Source organism: Etheostoma cragini, chromosome 17 (assembly GCF_013103735.1).
Source record: "Etheostoma cragini isolate CJK2018 chromosome 17, CSU_Ecrag_1.0, whole genome shotgun sequence".
NCBI lineage: Eukaryota > Metazoa > Chordata > Actinopteri > Perciformes > Percidae > Etheostoma > Etheostoma cragini.
The window spans coordinates 2,986,157-3,006,017 of record NC_048423.1 but is presented as its reverse complement, the minus strand read 5'-3'; the positions used below and the strand labels follow the sequence as shown (position 1 = coordinate 3,006,017).

At 41.5% G+C, this 19,861-nt stretch overlaps 1 protein-coding gene across 2 annotated transcripts in view; it reads right to left on the bottom strand.

Annotated features, from left to right (window-relative positions):
* The window catches only part of cdh11 (cadherin 11, type 2, OB-cadherin (osteoblast)), a 98,651-nt gene extending 84,353 nt beyond the window's left edge, over positions 1-14,298 (bottom strand). For both annotated transcript variants that reach the window (XR_004660084.1, XM_034897851.1), the window contains exon 1: positions 13,803-14,298. The gene's annotated coding sequence lies outside the window, so the exon portion shown is untranslated. The remainder of the gene's footprint in view (positions 1-13,802) is intronic.
* Between the last annotated feature and the right edge of the window lie 5,563 nt (positions 14,299-19,861).

The window sequence follows — 19,861 nt, the reverse complement described above, 5'->3', positions numbered from 1 at the left end:
TTCATCAAACGGTTTGGCAGACTGATCTGGCTCAAAGGTCAACACTTCTTTCACTGTAATATATGTGCATCAACAACTGTGTGACCCGCTAGTGTCCTTGAGCGAGACAGTGAGTCACTTAGGAGAAGGAGGGAGACAGTCGCCCAAGAGACGAAGGAAGCAGCCCTAAGCACACTCAGATTAGCTTTGCTCTATTGAGGAGGCAAGGGGCAGAACACAAGGTCTTAGTGGATGCCACTAAACGTTTTAAAGACCTCCCTTCAGGTCCCCCCCCAATCCCATTTATCCAGTAACTGACACACACTGTTTACATTCACATTAGCCCATGGAGACCTTACTGGCCAAACATTCAGGCTCACAGTCAGGTCGTGGTCTGTGCACCTAGACGTCATTAGTGGTTTTATAGCTTCAAAGCAGTATTTATTCATGATGATAAAGTGTAATGATGGGTTTGATCTCGAAGCAGCATGTGCGTCATCAAATACTTTATTCTTTTGAAAGGAAAGACCGCAGGATAGCTAATAAGTTCATGTATATTTAAGAGTTCTTCTCTTGTGTCATCTGTTCAATGTCGGACATCTAAACATGGGATAGAATATAAAATAAAAACGGGAAAGAAATAGATAATTACCTTGTTGCAGTTGTACAAGGATATGTCTTACAGCATGGTTGGATATGCAATTGATTTGACCTTTGATCCTGTCACCTTGGCACCAAATACAACACCTCTCATAATACATGCTTGAAGGGCTTCATTACAACATGGTATTATTGATATGTATGTGACATTTGTACTTGCAGAATTTGGTTTGGAAATGTAAAATATAAACAATCTTAAGCAAATGCCTTGACAACCTTAACAATGTCGCTTAATGAATAATATCAGAAGTAGTAATTTTTTATATTCAAATGGTTAATTCATCATTTTTTGGAATGAAGATGAATGAGTTGTGGTGAGTTGATGGGGACAGGGAGTGGCCATGGAGGTAAGAGGGAGGAATTGATCAGCAATGTTGCAGACCATTACACGTACCATGCATGTGTAATGACCCTAATTACCTCTCTAAATCGGCCTCTCCCACCCCCCTCACCCGCCAACCACTGACAAACACTCGGCTCAGTGACAAACTGGAGGACACAAGGGTCATTGTGCCAAAACATCATCCCTGCAAAACGATACCCTCTGCTCGCCCCCTTCATTCTTATTCCCCTCCCCGTTTTCTGTTCCCCCTTGTCCCGCTCCAAACCAATGCACGGACGCGCTGGGTACTTGATAATACCCCCCCCCCCCCTTCCAGCCCCACATGGTGGTTGAAGCCAGATCCCTGCCCTTCTTCCTCCAGGTTGACACAGAGAGCCCTTTGTTATCCTGAGCTGCAATCACATACCTCAATAGGCTTGTACTCTTGGTTTCTCTCTCTCTCTCTCTCTCTCTCTCTCACCAAAGACCCCCATGTGAATCATTTATCTCAACAAAGACCCTCGTAACTGATGCAGCGTTAGTCAACCATCTGGAAAAATGTTGTCGTCGCCATGAAAAATGTAGATTGATCAAATGTTGGTATTATTTCCCAGAGTTAGCAGCTTAAAACAAATTAATTTTTCATGAAATTGGGAACTCCATTGTATCCTTGAGGATACTAAAACCCCTTTGCTTAAACTTGCAATACCAAAAAATGACATTATTGCTACACCCTTGAGTTATTATATCTGAACTGAGAACTCAACACCTGCTGCACAAGCAGCACTGTGCAGTAAAGGGACATTAAGGAACTGAACCCTTTCCTCCCCATTCAGTATACATTGTGTGAGGATAAACAGAAAATGGAAATCCTCACATATGAGAGAAGTGTTTTCTCTTCCTCAGCTCCAAATGTCACAAGAAGATATTGTCTTTGATATATTTCTTTTTTCATCTTGAGAGTGAAGTCTGATGAAATGCAGCTCTTATTGCTCTAAACCGCTCTTAAAGATTGGTGCATTGCCTTGTTGAATAAAATATTAGCATGCTCTGTGAACAAAACATCAGGACTGTTTTCTCATATAAAAAGGTCAAAACAGCTGTCTAAACAAGCAGCGCTGTACTTACTACTGCATGCCTTCCCCGTGCACACACTCGCACACACACACACACACACACACACACTGTCAAACTACTACTGCAGTAAACTTGGGAGACTAGATCCCCTTCACTAACTTCTAATCCATACTGGATCCTTTATCACCAAACCTTAACTCAACTTAATGCTTTTATCTTACTTTAAAAACGAACAACTAGAGAATCTGCTCTTTGGAGGAAATCCCAGGTCTTTCTCTGGTTTTGGAGACACCTGGTCCTCATAAAGATTACAGAGCAGTAGGCAAGATGCATGCCACACACACACACACACACACACACACACACACACACACACACACACACACACACACACACAGAGCCCAGGGTGAACAAGCATATCTCACATTAAATGACACGGACACATGACTTTTATTTGTTGCCCTGGTGATGCTCAGGTGCACGGAAATGACACATTCACAGACTACAGGTTGACCCTGCATGGTCAGCTTTAGCCCCAGTATGTGGAAATACATGCAGGGGCACATTAGAGTGACACACACACACACACAAACACACACACACACACTGACCTTGTTTGTTCAACCTTGCCCCACTAGAATATGAACAGTGTTGATGGCTCTTTGCTTCATAACATTACAAAAAAGATATATAAAGACTGAAAACATATAGGATGTATGAAAATGGCTCCAAGCAACTACTACTTCACTGGATGAATCATTTAACTTTTAAACTTTGACTTGTCGATCTGTATAGATTTCAAATGAATAGCATTGACAACCACTGCTGTGTTATAGACCATTAAAAACAAATCCATGTTAACACTATCTAATGATAAGCACTGTAAAATGTCTGTGGATTGGAAAAGTATTAGTTAGAATTACCAAAACGGCAACCTGTCAGATCAGTTGAGTGAAGTGTTATTTCCAGACTCAAACATTCACCCGTAATAACACCTGCTGAAATACTAAGTGATTGGTACCACATCTTTCACCTCTCACTCACATACTCATCAACGTTTAAAGGGCAGAATCGGCTGTGTTTTTTGTAGTCCTTCGCTTTGAATCGCAGGTGTTGATTATACTTCATATTAGGCAGATTAATAGCGGGATTCAGAAAAGTGCCAGTATGAAGATCGGCCTTGTATCAGTCCTTCCACTTGTCTCTGTATACAGCTGTGGCCTTCTATAGTGATATAACAATTAGCCAGTCCTAGAGGAAGCTGTATGTATTAGTCACTGCCTCTCCTTTCACTGAAAAGGTCAATGCTGTAACTGCTGCAACTGAAACCTAAAGAGACAGTTAAAGTGGGAGATCTAGACTGACAGAGAACGAGAAATTTAGACTTTTTAGAAAATGTATAGAAAATAAAGAACAGTGAAGTTTAGATACCAAAAAACCTACAGAACAGATGACAAAATCGAGAGAGAGGGGTGCTTGGTTGATTTTTGTGCTTGCTGCTACATAAGTCTCTGAGTCATGGTCAAGGAGTTGGCAAAGAGATATACTGAAGTCAAGCCGTTCATATGGAAAAAAAGTGAAATTATTACGGTTTAATGAAGCAGCAGCAGTCATATTCAATCATAGTAGACCATTATAAGTGTCACAGTCTATGATGCATGTCTAGAGAGAGAGACAGAAACAAAATAGGGACAGAAAAAAGAGGATAGATGCTAAAAGGGAGTGTGAGAGTTACTGAGAGTGATGGCAGGGAGAGAGACAGCAATAAAAATACAAAGAGACAGAGGGCGGCGGATAAAGAGAAGTTATTATGGTAAAGAGGTCAACCTTGCCATAATGCTCTCCCATGTAGAAAGAAAACATGCCTTTTGTGTGTGAACTATGTGTGTGTTATCTCTATTTCTCTTTCTCTCCTTCTGTGTATGTGCATGAGTCATCATCTGCCACTATCCTGTCTAATGATAAAATGTGCACTCTTTTTTTGCGTGTGCCGTGTAGGACTAAGAAAGTGGTTATGTAATCTCAAGGCCGTGTGTGTGTGTGTGTGTGTGTGTGTGTGTGTGTGTGTGTGTGTGAGAGAGAAGGTACACACGAGACAGAAACATAACCTTTCAGAACCCACTAGAAGGTGACACGGGAAGCAATTGATGCTCCCAACCCATCCCAAGCTCACAAAAAAACTACTATCACGTGACTTCCCCCCCAAAGAAAATAGATTAATTAAAAATAAATAAATACAAATACTGTCCAATGAGATCCCGAGAGAAACCAAAGACAGCGATTTATTGCTGCGTTTTGCAGCTAAGTTAACCACACACATAAAGGCCTGTTATAGCCTTAACTTCCTCCTGCCTCTATGGTTCAATAATGACACTGTGTAGTATCATATTCACAAAATATGTTTTTCTAAAACTAAATGTCTCGCAAATCTTCCGACTCCTTCCCGCTCACGTCCGCTCCCGTTGATTTCAGTGCTTTTTCTGTCCCTATCACGTTACCAACAGTGAGATTGACTCCCGCGGGTCACATGATTCCCGCGGGACTCCTGGAATTACTTTTACCCTCTAGAGCCCGCCCTGACTTCCACAGAGCTCGATCAATGAGGACTCCAGCAGTTGTTTTGGAGAGAGGCTCATTACCAAAACAAACTATGTGATGATGAAATATGAACGCGTGGATGATTTTTTTGCCGTCTGTCTAGATTTAGTGATACTTGAACTTTGTCATGTCGTATATTTAATAAAAAAACAACACCTTGATAGTATTTAATATATCTGTTGTAGTTAGGTTTGTGTTGGGACACTTTTCAGGTGAGTAACTGTGTCCTGTCTATCTAAAGCACAGCTGGGATAAATACAGAAGACCCAGGGGGGGAGTGGGGTTTTAAGAGGGGTGAGGCATACTTAAGAAGACTGAAGGAGGAGGGGAGGAGAGATAAGAAGAGAGAATAGGGGAGGAATTCCGAAAGGAAAGAGGAGAGGACGAGTCAGGAGAGGATGAGAACTACTCAATAAGTCCCAGTGTGATCAAAGCAATACTTTGACATCAAGAGCATGCCTTGCCTGCATGCTGAGTGGTTCATGCTAGACATGCACATACCCACTTTGAAACATTAAATTATACAGTATGTGACTAAGAAGACATATTCTCATATCCGTCCAGGTGATGATACTACACACAGTAAGATGGTCTGTGTTTCCAAAAACCTTCTCCTTACGGTTTGGTCTCGTAGCTGTCCGAACAAAGACAAAAACAGGAATTCTAATCGGATGATTCTCGTGACTTTCATTTGCTTTAAACACTGGTGAATTATGGGTAAAAATCCCATTACCTTACACCCACTCCTACCATACCACAATCCAAGCAAAGAATGATTTTCTACATCTCGGTCAGACTGTCATAACAAGCTCTACACAACAGCAGAGGGGACAAATAACCTGTTCTCTTGCTTGAAAAATTGGTTGCCACGACTCTATTTTTGTGACATTTTTCAAAATATTACAACCATCAAAATGAATTTACCGGTAAATCGGCCCAAATGTTATTGCCATAACTCTCTTGTCTTGTCTCCTGGAAGGAATGGAAACACTAAACAGAAGAACAGAACACTAAAGGCTTTTCTTTGTAGGAATTGTGGGAAATGTTAGAGAATGTGTCTCTCACAGTGGGAAGCTAAATATGCAAAATAAATGATGTAGTTTGAAAAAAAAAAAATAGCACAGAAAGTAAACGTGGAGATTAGGCCAACTATTTCCAGAGAGAACGTTTTTACAAATGTGTGCCAGAGCCCCCACCTCTCACCATGACATCGGACACCACACGTCATAACAGTTTGTTGTGCATTCTGCCCTGGAGCTCCATGTTCGGGGTGTTCATTATGGAGCTATTTCTGTCATCTGTGCCCTCCTCTGTCATTCAATTTCTCACTTTCTTTAATTTCCTCACTTTCTCGTTAGTCTAAACCAGAGATCTTCAACAGGGGGTCCGTGACCCCTAGGGGGTCCTCAGTTGCTGCAGGGGGGCTGCCAATTATTGTTTACACAATATTGAATATAGGTGTAATATAGGTAAGGTACCCATTGGTAGCCATCCAGATACATTTAAGCTTAATGATTCATTGTGCCTTCCACAACAATAAAACATGATGTATAAATAATAAAGAATTATCCCTTCATCCACCACTCTACATTTTATACAATTAACTGTATGTATGTAGTGTCCCTCCATATTTCTTTTAGCTAAGGGATCCTTGGCTTAAAAACCGCTATAGACCCCTGGTCTAAACGGTGGCAAAACAAAGGGGAAAATGTGCAAGGAGGAATGTATGATAAATGGTCTTGGCCAGACGGAGGTCACAGTTGCATGTTTTTTTTTAGACCTGTAAGCCAACAGGACACCATTCTTTTTTTTTTAACTATCCATCTGCCTGTCGCTTCATCCACCCCTACGATGCAGAGTCCTCCATCCAGCCCTGCTCATAATCAGATCTAGAAGCTCTATGCAGCATTTGCTGTTTTGGCTGACCACTTTAGTGTGTGTGTGTGTGTGTGTGTGTGGTAGCCTTCTGGCAGGTTGTTCTGCTTCTGGTTTCAGCACTACTAAAAAATAAATTCTATTTACAGATGATACACACCTGTTTGGAGTAAATAAATATGCTTACATGGACAGAACAGACAGACACCCACACACACTTCTGCGGTATAAACATGCATGTACAACACACACAGATTGTAACTTGAGGCTATACCCGTTGGTCCATAGAGTTCACCTTTCCAAATGTGTTAAATCAACAAAATGAACTTGCTACAATTAGCATAATAATGTTAATTATGGTAATCAACATTCAAAGTTGTGCAGGTTGGCGTGTGTGTTTAGCATGCTTAGGGGAGTGAAGAGATGAAGAGCAATTAAGGGTGAAAATGACTGAGAGAAATAGATGAAAGACCTTTTTACAGTAACTGCAGCCCAGCTGGCGTGTGCAGATGTGACGTCATGAGAGCGCTGTAACTATTTATACTGGCGCTTGGTGGTCGCGACACTAGTTGTAGTCGTTGCAGCATAAGCTACCAACTTTATTTCAACGGACTAGAAGAAGAAGAAAAAGGTACACAACGCCAGAACAGGCTGCAGCATTGATTTGATTCGTTAACCTACTTCGTCGGATCGAGCTTTTCATTCACCGCAAAAGAACTCATGTTAACCAATAATTTGTCTAAGTCATTTGTCAAAGAAACAATTTGAGAACATCACTTTGGGTTCTCAAAAGTTGCACTGAGAATTTGTATTGCTATTGTCATGCATGTTATCAACACAAATATGAATCTACATAGAAATAACCATTTGGCTGCAGAAAATGTGGAAGAGGACGGGAGGAGAAAGACTGTAGAAAGAGAGAGCCAGTTATGACTGGCCGCTTCATTGGTGGCTCCAAAGAGAAAATGAACCCACACACACACACACACACACACACACTGTTAATTATTATCCTGAATAATGAGAAGCAAACGACTCATTAAATCTCTCCTTGACCCGCACGCAGAAACTAGCCTCTGTTTCCTTCTTCCTTTTCTTTCTCACTGACTCTTCTGTACCTCATACAGGATCTGTCAAACCAGAAGCCTTTCAGCTGTGAATTATTAATTGGCATTAAAACACAATCCTCGAAAAATCACTGACCCCAATCTACAGTAGTTTTTTTACCAAATGGCTGGAAAGAATGCAAAGAAAACTCCTCAAATTCATGGGATACGAACTTTGTTGCTGCCCTTCATCACCCCATCGCCCCTTCTCTTTTTCTCTTCTGCCTCACTGTTTGTTTGTTTTTTGGACACCTCACAGTGTCTCTCCCTCCTGGGTACTGTCTACTAGAGCGAAAATATGCAGATACAATTGGCACAACAACAACAACAACCTTGCTTTTCTTACTCTCATGTGGCCGGTGTCATGAGACCACTGACCACCTGACTGCATCTAACGACTGTCACAGAAAACAAATTACATTGGGTTAAACACACACACACACACACACACACACACATACACTCATTGAGTTTGCATTTGCTTTCACATATATATATAGGCATGCATTTATGGATGAGAAAGCTTACGTGCACATGCCTAGACAAACACAAGGCGCTTTGATCAATATCGTTCTCTATCTGGAAAATCAATTCTCATTCTAATCCGATCAATTCCCTGTCAACGCAGCATTCTGATCATCAATAGTGAGATCAATGAATTCGCTCGTTAATCCTGAATTAACATTGATCCAGACTCCACCGTTATCACAATTACACCACAGCCTCATCATCTGGCAGCACATCCACACGGCTCTAATGTATGGAAGACTAGGTCACGCTATCTGAAGAGCGAACATTCAGCCACTCCTGGAGAACAAGCGACGAAGCTTTTACACTAAAAGCTTCAGGCTTTATGTTCTCAGGATAAGAGGCGATAAAAAGCAAATCCGTTTTGAAAGTCGATTTTTAATTGACGCTGGAGTGTTCCTGTGCTGCCACATGCTTTTTCTTTTAATTGCAGTGTCTGGTGCCCTTGTTGTTTTCTGGTATTATTTGTGGCGCCATTTCCTGTCTCCGAGTCCTTATGTGCATCCATTCAGCTTCTGCTCGCGCTACTTAAATGACTTCAGTGTGACTTTCAGCATCAAATAATGAGAGCACGGGACATGTTCATGAGTTACGCTGTCACTGGTTTATTTCTGTGGCCAAAAATGAAAAAGCATTTTCCAGCTTATTGACTTCAGCCTGTGTAATTTTATTTCATTTTCTTTGTCCTTTTCAGGGTGACGGGGATAGGTCGAAAGCAGGGAAACCCCCTCAAAAGATCAAAAACTGGAGTCAACACATTGTCTAACATATTTAACTTCTAGTATAGATTAAAAGATTGAGTTTGCGCAGATTTGAGCTGTTAAATAGCCTAAAATATACATCAGAAAAAATTGTATGTTTTCACAAACATGGACAAATGAATGACTTAAAATGTCAGCTGAGAGCAAACTTTGGACTCAAAGACACAGTTTTTAAGGGAATAATAGCAATATTGTGTTCACTCTATTTCTTACAACCTTGTTTAAAACCTTGTTTCTGATGTTGGTAATTTAGCTTCTCCAGTTCACGCACTTTGCCGTTCATGTCACTGGCACGTAGATCGCTGGCGGACTAACTGAAACCACATGCGCAGTAGAAAAAGAAACGTACCACCTCCATGCTTATAGGAAACTAAACCCAGGACATTATACTGCCAGGAAACAGTCAACAACCTGTGCTGGCTCAGTCCTCCTCAACTGCACCAATACGCAGGAAATCATCCCCCCCCACCCACCTTATCCCTCGTTAAATGCAAACAAATCAGCCACTGTCGTTCTTTCCCCTCGTGAAGGCAAGTAAAGAGATGAGAGGTCAAAAACACTAATTACTGACTCCGTCATTTAATCTGGTTGAGACCAGAGATTAGAGTTCTAATCCCATCGCAGTGCTACAGGAAATTATTAAATCAGTGTAACATCTACCTGGTTTACCCTGTTTACTTGAATAGAGGGGAAGAGGACAGGAAAACAGAGATGCAGAGCGGAGAAAGGGGTCAAACATATCAAACCCATGGACCTATAGGGACCAGGAGATAACAAAGTAAAACAGTGTAGAAGCAAAAAAGAAAAACCAACTCAATCTGCCCCCCCACCCCCTCTCTGGGAGGTAATGCGAATCTGAAGGTAACAGAAGCCAGTCACAGTGGACATGCTTATCCTGACAGACTACTTTTGTGTGTGTGTGTGTGTGTGTGTGTGTGTGTGTTTGGGGTGATTGAATCCTGCATCCCTGGGGAGCCTAACTACCTCTCCATCTCTCTGACTGGCCCCATCAGAGAGAGAGAAAGACAGGGTAGGAAAGAAAAACAGAGAGAGAGATTTGGAAAGAATTAGAAAGAAAGAAAGAAAGAATTAGAAAGAAAGGAAGAAAAAAAGAGAGAGCAGTCGTTGCTGCAGCAAAGCCCAACAGCTCCCTCTGTCGTCACTTAGAAAAGGTCGGGCACCGCTCTCATTCAGTCCCCTCTTTACCTCTCTTTCTATCTTCTCTTTGAATTCTGTCTCCTCATCTACAACATCTCCCTCTGTTTCTCTCCGCAGCATTCACCTTTTCTCAAAGTAACATGTTTACAATGCCATGGTGTGTGAGAATGGAGCAGCTGGCGCCTAATTAAATATAAATATAACAATTACAGTGTAATAAATGAATCTATCTCGCTGCCTCCCTGGTAAGCTGCGTCAGTAGTGTTTGCAGTCAGCTGCTTTTAAACTCTTTCCGGTTGGCAATGCCTTTTTTTTTTTGTTCTTTCTTGAAAATTCAGTCCTGCACATTTCAAGAATGTGGAAAAATCAACACAACTTTGGCCAAACAATCTATAAAGGTGGCTCACTGCCAGTCAAACTTCAAAGTAAAAAGCAGGACATAAGCATATCATATGCAGGTGAGGATCATGCTATACATAAAACATGCATAGCTTTTGTCTGCAAAGTCATAATTGAATGACTTTGTAAAGAACATTAACATTTCAAATATTAATATTATTGCAAAAAGATGAAATGGATAAATGTCTGAAAAGGAGAAGACGATAAGGAACACAACTTCAATATGTATAGTTATTAACCCGTATTTAGCAGAGTCTATACTATTATGCACTTCCTGCATACTCCCCATCAACACAATGTGATCTGTAACCTTGATTAGAGCGTGCAGCTTAACTCAAATACAACATTCACTGGCCTAGATGTGTCTGTTCAAACATAGCTGAAGGAACACTCACAGATTTAATTATGTCTACAAACTATGAGGAACACAGCCATGAAGCAGAATATAACCATTGCCAGATCCTGAAACGGCTAACATTTCTGTGTCACTTACTGTGCGATTTCTTGGCTAAACATCAGTGAAAAATATCAGATACCTCACCCACCCCGCTTTCATCTGTCATCCAAGCCAGGTTTCTGTATACCGCTCACCCTAACTAGCACAAAGATCTACTGGTACAAGGGGATTCTGTGTTTCTGTCCTGCGATTTACAATCACGTTCCCAGACGGAAAACCTCGCTTTTGTGGGAAATGAAAAAAGGAGCTAGAGGTTGGTACCTGGGATAGCTAAGTGAAGACAAGCAGATTCTGGCTGCAGGTCTTGTTTCAGCTCAGACAGCGGTGGCTCTCTAAGAGGGAGATGAAATACAGTGCTGATAGAAGTCACGCTGTCCTCCAATTCTCCCCCGCCACCTCCTCATATTCTGATAGGAGTCATGCTCTTTTTCGTCTCAGCTCTGCTCTTCTGATCGCCTGCCTGGTCGTCTCTCCTCTCGTCTCCTCTCCCCCCTCATTTCCTCTTCGGCTCCTCTTTCTTGCCTCTTGATCCTCCCCTCTGTCCTCTATCCTAACTGAATCACTGACTGAAATACTGAGGCTAGAAGAATTAATTAGAGAATTAAGCAAACATCCTCAAACCCAAATTGGGCCGACAGTGTGGTGTTATTTACTAAAAACCCTTTAGTGGAGCCACAGTGAGAAGGCTCTGACATTAAGCCTATAGTCTCACAGCACATATAAAGGCAGCGATTCAACACTTTCAACACATTCTTTTCTTGGGATGCGCCTTTTAAGTGGCCATCGAACCACAAAGTCATCTTACAGAACCAAGATAAAAAGGGGAATTCTGTGTTTCTTCTCAACAATGTTGACTGGTCTGTAGGCTAATTAGCAAAATGCCGGGGGTGGAAATAAACAGTGCTGTCTGAAAAGTAACCGCATAATAAAGAAAACAGAGGAAAACCAACAACAGTGTTGCAACACTGGAAACAAGAGGGGAGGCACAAGAAGCTTCTCGTCTGTGAGAATGTAACACAAGAAGTTACAAACACTTTTTTTTCTGTTTAACAAACTGGAGCTAGGACCTCTGAAGGGCCGCTCTCTGTGCAGATGTATGTCTTTTGTTGACTGCAGGCTTTTTTTGTCTTCCTTTTTAAAGGCACTGTAAAAAAGAAACACATCACTGCAAGCCAGCCAAGCCTGGCCGGTAAGAACCCCTCTGTAGAATAAAATACAACAGCAAATTATTTTCTCAATGGCTCCCACAAGACTAAGCAGAGAGTCAGTGAGCATGGGGTGAGGAGAGGAAGAGAGGAAGAGGAGTGGGAGAGAGACGGGAGAAGATGAAATGGAAAAGGAAAAAAATAGGTGCTGGAGGTGGGGGAAGAGAGGAGGGATATTTCATAGAGCAACAGTGTGGGAGACAGAAGGAGAGAGAGGCGGAGAGCGAGAGAGATTATTGCCTGCTTGGGAGCAGCAATGTTGAGCTGTGCCATGAATACCAAACGCTGTACAGCCCAGTCAACGCCTCTCTCCTCTGCTCCCCAATTGAAAACGCAGCGGAATTGCAGCTGGCCAAATTATACATCGATATCTCACGCACTCTTCCCTGAAAACGAGTCAGCAGCAGCTCAGTACTTCATTCATCCATAATTATTCTTATAAGACCCTCACACTCAACCAGCAAGGGCACGTTTTAGGTAGCTTCCAGTAGATGTATGTGCAACAATTAAAGAATGATCTAATGTGGCCCTACAGGGACGATAAGCCAAACGCACGGACTTAATTGAGTGCAGAATATGCCTGCATGACCCTGTGGGCAAGGGATCTGCATGCAGTTTAATGCAGTTTCACCAGCGCTGGTGCACGCGGAAAGGGCAAGGACGCAGCTCTGGTTGAAGTATTCAAATGGACTGAATACTAAACCGCATGGGGGCTTCACATTTCAAGCGATAATTAACCATGCAGAGAGGAAACCGACGCAGAAAGGACACCAAATTGGCTTAAGTTGATTTTTTTTTAAAACTGTAAAAATACTCTTTAGGTAAAAACGCGTTTTTTGGGAGAAATAGACCTATATATGCCAAATAAATGCAACTGAAGTCCATCCAAAAAAGTGACGACCGTTCGTCTCTTCTGATTTATTAAAGTGATTATGAGAATTCTCGCCTTTGTGTGAATGTGAGTTGACCGTGAAGCATACACAAGCACTGAGCCTGCGTTGACGGTGATGCCAAAGAAAAGTTGTGGGTCGCCGTTACGCACAGGAGCCGGGAGGCACCGAGACGGCGAAAGAGAGCTTAGAGCGAGATTGTAGCCTCGATACGTGGCCAGACATACACGCATATAGGCTACACACACTGTCGGACGCGCACTCACGAACACACACCAAACGAGCGCAAAAATACAGACACACGCCAAAACACACGGCGCCGAGAACGTGTAATATACAGTCTGTGTTTTGTAAACAGCACAAATCCAACCGTCATCCTGTGGTCCCGAGGACCGAAGAAAGTCGGCACTGTTAACAGCCAGCAGCACAACAAATACACTCTCATTTGGTTTCCATTGGTAATGCGCAACGGCTCTGTGGGGTCCTCGTAGCGTATTCCTTACGTGCTCTAACATCAAAAAGTCGGACATCCTCTCACAGTGACCTTTTTATATATGTAATGCTTGTGTGACAACCCAGTGTTTGGATTAATCCAGAGTCTAATGCAGAATCTCTGCGGAAACAGCAACATTTCACTTGAGTCGCTCTCGCCTGTTTTACGCTCATTAAAAGCATCTGCAGAAAGACAGTGAGGGGAGAGAGAAGCAGACCGAGAGGAAAAAGAGATGAATGGGACTGTGTCGAGGTAACAGCAAAACCCCAGTCCTGGAACTCATGCGGTCCTTACCTTGGAAGTGCGAAACTCCGTGCGCAGCCCGTCTCTCCAAGGAAATTCCTCCAATACGTACAAGCTGGTCGAAAACGATCACTTCTCTCAACAAGTACTGCTTCTTTCATCAGATGTCCAACACATCCACTGATTAAAACCCCAGTTTTTCTGTTTGTGTGCGCTTGGAGAAAAGGGTGGTAAAAAACTGTTCTTTCTCCTATGTTTTATCCTGCTGGAGCGCAGAGGCAAGACTACACCAAACCAACCAACCAAACGGGTTAAAATGGATAAAAAAAGAAAGAATAAGATGATAAACAGAGCAGTAGTGCGTCTTGATGACGTTCCGAGACTGAAGTGATGAACGGGAGTGGTGAGTGGGTTTTGGGTGTTGGGAGAGAAAAGAGGGGAATCACGGTAGCATCCCTCCCTCCTTCGGGTATCAAATCCGGTAGTCTACCGTCAGCGCCGTTTATCCGTCCTCTCTCCAAGAGCCTCGGAAGCGGTGTGACGGGAACTGCACGGGCGCGCAATGGCAAGAGAGAGGGAGAGAGAACGAGAGAGAGAGAGAGAGAACGAGAGACAGAGAGAGAGAGAGAGAGCGAGAGAGAGAGCTGCCGATGGAGGGCGTTGGAAACTAGAGTAATTCTCTCTCTCCTCTCACTTTCTCTTCTCTGTATAATCGGTTTTACTATGCTAATCATATTTTATTTTGTTTTTTAAATAACTTTTAAATACCTAGTCATGGCAGGGGGGGGGGGATACGTTGTGGTTCTTCAGAAGATAAATACATCATTAAGAAAATAAGATCTCAGAAGATGATCTAATAGAACATACTGTAGGCTACCAAGAAACATAGATTTATTTAAATGTATGTAGATGTTTCTGACAAATCACTTGTGCGCTGAGTAAGTTGTTAGTGTGTGTGTGAGTGTGTGTGTGTGTGTGTGTGTGTGTGTGTGTGTGTGTAATGCAGAAGTGTTTAGGTGACATAATATTGCTGTTATTTTGACACTGTTCACGGCTTCAGCTCAACATCCAGAGTGAGAGGCTGCAGCAGAAGCAGCCCTGCAGAAGGGGGTAATTGAATGCAACAGTTGCTCTTTCCTCATTGGCTGAGAGCAGCGCCCAACTGCTGCCAGAGCAGATTTAGAATCTCGTAGGCAGCCAATGAAAGGAGGGAGGGGGAGTGTGGAGGGAGGAGAGGCAGAGGAAGGCCCTTCTTTCTGAGACACGACTGGCTGAATACAAGTCCCATTTAAAATGTCTCCGGCCAATGATAAAAGAGGAGGAATAAACTCCTGGACAGAGAACATTTCATCTTTTCAGTAGTTGACACAGATGGTGTGAATCTCTCAATCTATGTATTGTAAAAGTATTAAGTAAAGCCACACTTTATCTATTCATGTGTTTATTTTAAGTGTTGGCTCCACAGACGTTTTTGGGTCTTAATGGGTCGTCCCACATTTATCATTGCAGAGCTGTGGCACCTTTCATTTGGATTACTTGGATGGTTGGTTTATTATTTGTTTTATGTTTGTTGTTATCGGGCCCACTCCAAAAAGCTTTTAGTAGCTTATTTGGGGTTCCCCATTTCACGCATATGCACATGATCATTGTACCTCTTGAAATTGTGTTTAAAGATACAATGATGATGTGTATGTAAATAAATAAATAAATGAAACAATTTAGTAGATATTTTCCAGATTTTTACAAAAAAAAATACCAACCCATCCATCTTTATCCGCTCATCCGGTATCTGGTCGCGGGGGCTGCAGCTCCAGTAAGGGACCCCAAACTTCCCTTTCCCGAGCCACATCAACCAGCTCCGATTGGGGGATCCCGAGGCGTTCCCAGGCCAGGTTGGAGATATAATCTCTCCACCTAGTCCTGTGTCTCCCCCGAGGGCTCCTCCTAGATTTCTCTAAATAAGCAGATCAGATTCAAGTAACTCTGAAGTCCAAAAGTGTTGGCGGCTGCCAGAAGATTATATTCAACACATTTAACCTATCTTCATTTATGTCGGGTCATCTTTTCACAAGCAGAGCTTTAGAAAATGTGACATTAACGAGGGTAAAAAGCAAGAGTTGCTGTGTGGATTATGCACACATAATCCACACAGCAACTTATTATTTAGTAAAAATAGGGGTTTTGACTGTAGTTATTTTTTCGTACACTAAGCTACATCGCTGTCCTTTGAGAAAACGATAGCATCACTGGTTTCAGCTACCTCACCAATACGAGACGTTTACGTTGTCACGTAGTGACAGAGCCCTCTAGTGGCCGCAGTAATTATGACGTTCATTTTCGAGTCACCATGAGGATAAAGGTTCCCTAACCTTAATAAAGTATTTGTTCAAACCCAAACCCCAATGTTTCCAGTAACTTTAAGTACTCATTACCACAGCACGCAGGATCCCATCCTAAAACTAACCAAACCTTAACCATACAGGGAAACACAATGAAACTCTTGTCCCACCAATAAGGGCATCAGATCTGCAAGCGTTTCTATGTGTAGTTGTATAGGACATGCCCAAACAACATATTTTGTCATTTAATTTGGAGGACTATTTCTTTATAATGAACAGCTGGGCCCAGTTTGGAAACTGTGACCTAAACCCAGACCTGGACGTTCTGGTGATATATTAGATATACTAGTTTATGAATCATACAGTTTTTTGCCTCCTATAGAACTCATGCTGTGGCACCAAGTGCAGCTCACTGTACCGCATTGAGTAATTTCAGGAAACTGAAGAAAAAAGCGTTGTCTAATGTCCATTTTGGATTGCTCAAAGCTCAAAGCAGTCCTTTTTGTAAATGTCTGTATTTTGATAATGGTAGAGGTTTGAAAAGATGTGCTCATTTGCAAGTGGGACAGCAAGGGCTTTTTCTCAATGGGGAATGGTAGATGATAATACACATTTCATTATTGCATTCAGCAGGCCTTTATTACTTTAGATGCAAAATGACATAATTAGATTAAGAGAAAGGGCAGGTTGTCAAATGTAATTAAGTGGGTATTTTTGACCATAATGAATGCACATGTAAACAACTGCAGCTCCTTTTTGCTCACAGTCACTTCATTTCAGGGTGTCTGGTATGAAGATAGACAAACATTACTTTCAGTAGGCCTAAATGAGTCAGTCCTTGCATTCGTTTAAATCCTTAATGCACATTGACTTCTAGTCCGCAACCCAATCTCCTCATATCTTTTTGTTTTGTTTTATTTTATGTGCCGAAGCAAGGGGCAGCGAGCCAATGCTAAGAACTTAAAGAGGAATTTATTTTTGTCCTCCTCTTTAAAGACAGAAGATTTTATTGTTTTTTTTTAAAGCTTGTATGCATTCCCGCTGGTGCAAAATGAGGATCAACGGTTCCACCAATTTTCAGAGAAAACAGCAAAGCAGAAAACACGAGTCCTTTACTTTTTCTTTGGGAAGGCTGGGGGCGGGAGGCAAGACAAGTTTTTTTTGTAGAGAGAATATAATTTTTATATATATGAATTGTATACATCAAAATAATGGTGAAGCATATTGTCTTTCTTTAAAATTCATCATGTTAGACACTGAATGGAAGTAATTATAACTTGCAAGAAGAAACTTTAGGCGCTTACAGTTCATCACAGCAGTGCCAAGAACTCCTTTTTGTATGTAATTACTTACCACCAGTGTCATCTGTGCATCTCCATTGGAGCAGTTTGGGGATGAACTCATTAGTAAACCATAAACAGATCGACTGGACCATAATAGTCAGTCAGGTGTCTCAGCAGGTGGCCCACTGCTGGGAGAGGTTGGTACAACCCAGTTTAATAGCTGCCCAAATCTCCTGAGCATACCTTGGGCATCTTGATTCTAAATAAAAAGGCAGTTTATTTGCTACAGTGAGCTTTGGTTAACTGTTATTTAAATGATTATTGGTTGTTTTATTTGCATTTTTTAGATAATTTCTTTTCTATTATTATTATTATTATTATTGTTGCACTGTTGGAGGGCGCGATACAAGCATTTCATTGCATAACTTGTTATTCTAATGACAAACACCTTGAATCCTTTATAGTTTTGTCAGTGTGAGAACTAAATTGAGCAAAACACACTGTGATAATTTGTGGGAATGCTGTCTAGCATGCGTTTACAATTAAACAGATCATTGTCCCTTATACTTTGGTGTAGGTTTTTCAGTGAGTATATGCTATGACAGATCATCTAATTCATAGATTCATTCAATGCCACTTTAAACTCTTTATCTTCCATGGCTATTTTCATCATGGACCTTATTTTCTATCTGTCAGACTTGATAGAGTTTGATCAAAATCCTCTAATTTTAAAGACTAGTCTTCTCCCTGTCAAGACTAGTTTGTAAAAAAAAAACGTGAAGCAATTTCCCTCTCATACAATTTTAATGCTTCCTTCACATTTGTGCTCGTTTACTTCTTGCTAACTGGCTAGCTGTCAGCCTGTGCTCCAGAGTAAAGCAATGGAAAATATAAAGTGAGGGCTGTCAGGTCATGGCTAAACTAAAAATGAAATACAGGCATGACTTGTTAGAGTATCATTATAAGAAAAAAAACAGCGGAAAATGTTACCAAACCACAACCGATTGCCTTCTCACAGCAGGCACGGCGTTTACATTAACATATGTCAGGAAGAGCACTTGAAACTGAAACATTGCCCGTGAGGGAGTGTGGTCGCCACAACGAGAGCCTGCAGTCTAATGTTGGAAACATTCAGCTGAGACAGCAGCTCTGAAGTTGAAGAATGATTCTGTTTTTGAACACACTGACCCACAAACCCTCAAACAATAAGGGAATATTCAACATGAGCTGGGCCACCCGCAGGATATACACACACACACACACGCACACACACACACACACACACACACACACACACACACACACAACCCTGTACTTGTACGGACACTCACACATATTGAAAACAGAAACACAAGCTAAAATCAATTCAAACTTTTGCAAGAGCCTGCAAGACAAAAGACATGGTGAGTAGGGGTGTGCAACAAAATCAATTAAATCGTGATTCACGCTCTACCGATTCAAAATCAAGTCATAGAATTCCAAAAATCTATTGTTTTTTATTGTATATCTACTGCAATCACATGATAGATACTTTATTGATCCCCAAGAAGAAATTCAAGGTCCCAGTGTCTTACAGACATCAAACACATCACACACATACATCATAACAGGATGTTAAAATAACAAATAACTAACAAATCCACCTAACTAAATGGGTAGGAATATAAACATTCATGTACATATTATGGATGTACATACATATGAACGTTTACATATATACATACATATAAACTGTACATACATACATACATAAGTAAATACATGCATACATACATACATATGCACAAACATGGGAAAATGAACTACATTGACACACTGAATAGTTTTTGAATCTAAAATCCGTATTAAATCGTGACATTTCCTGAATCGTACACCTCTAAGAGTGAGGAACTGGCAGAATGAGAAAGATCTTTTCCCTTCTTTGCTCTCCTGATGTCACTGCTAAGTTATAAAGTATTAACACCTCAAACTGCAGTCACTCAGGCAAGCTGCATACTGCACTGTTCTAGACAACTGCTTGTGTGTCTGTCTGTGTGTGGGTAAGGCTGATTCAGTCATGACTATGGATATTGGAGATATGGATATGGATATTTAAGCCACAGTTTGGCTGTTTCCATCTTATGTTACGGGTGATTGGACACACAGCGCTTACTTACAAAAATAGGCTGGACTGACCTGAGTATTATTTACATTATCATGCTGTAAAGGGTTTGATTTTCAACCTAATGGCCTCTGCTAATGAACTGTAACAGGCATATGTTAAGGATGAGAACAGGTTCAGTGTCGATCTTTGTAATTTATCAAACTGGAAAATGTTGGACCCTGATTAGATTCCAATTGCTGGATTAGCTACATGTTTAAGCTGTGGATTTATTTCTGCCAATTAACTTGCTAGGTGAAAAGCTTATTGTATCATGGCCTGAGGGTGGTGTTATTCAACCTGCAAAGAGATGTCACTAACTTTCTTTGTTCCCTTTCTTTTTTATTT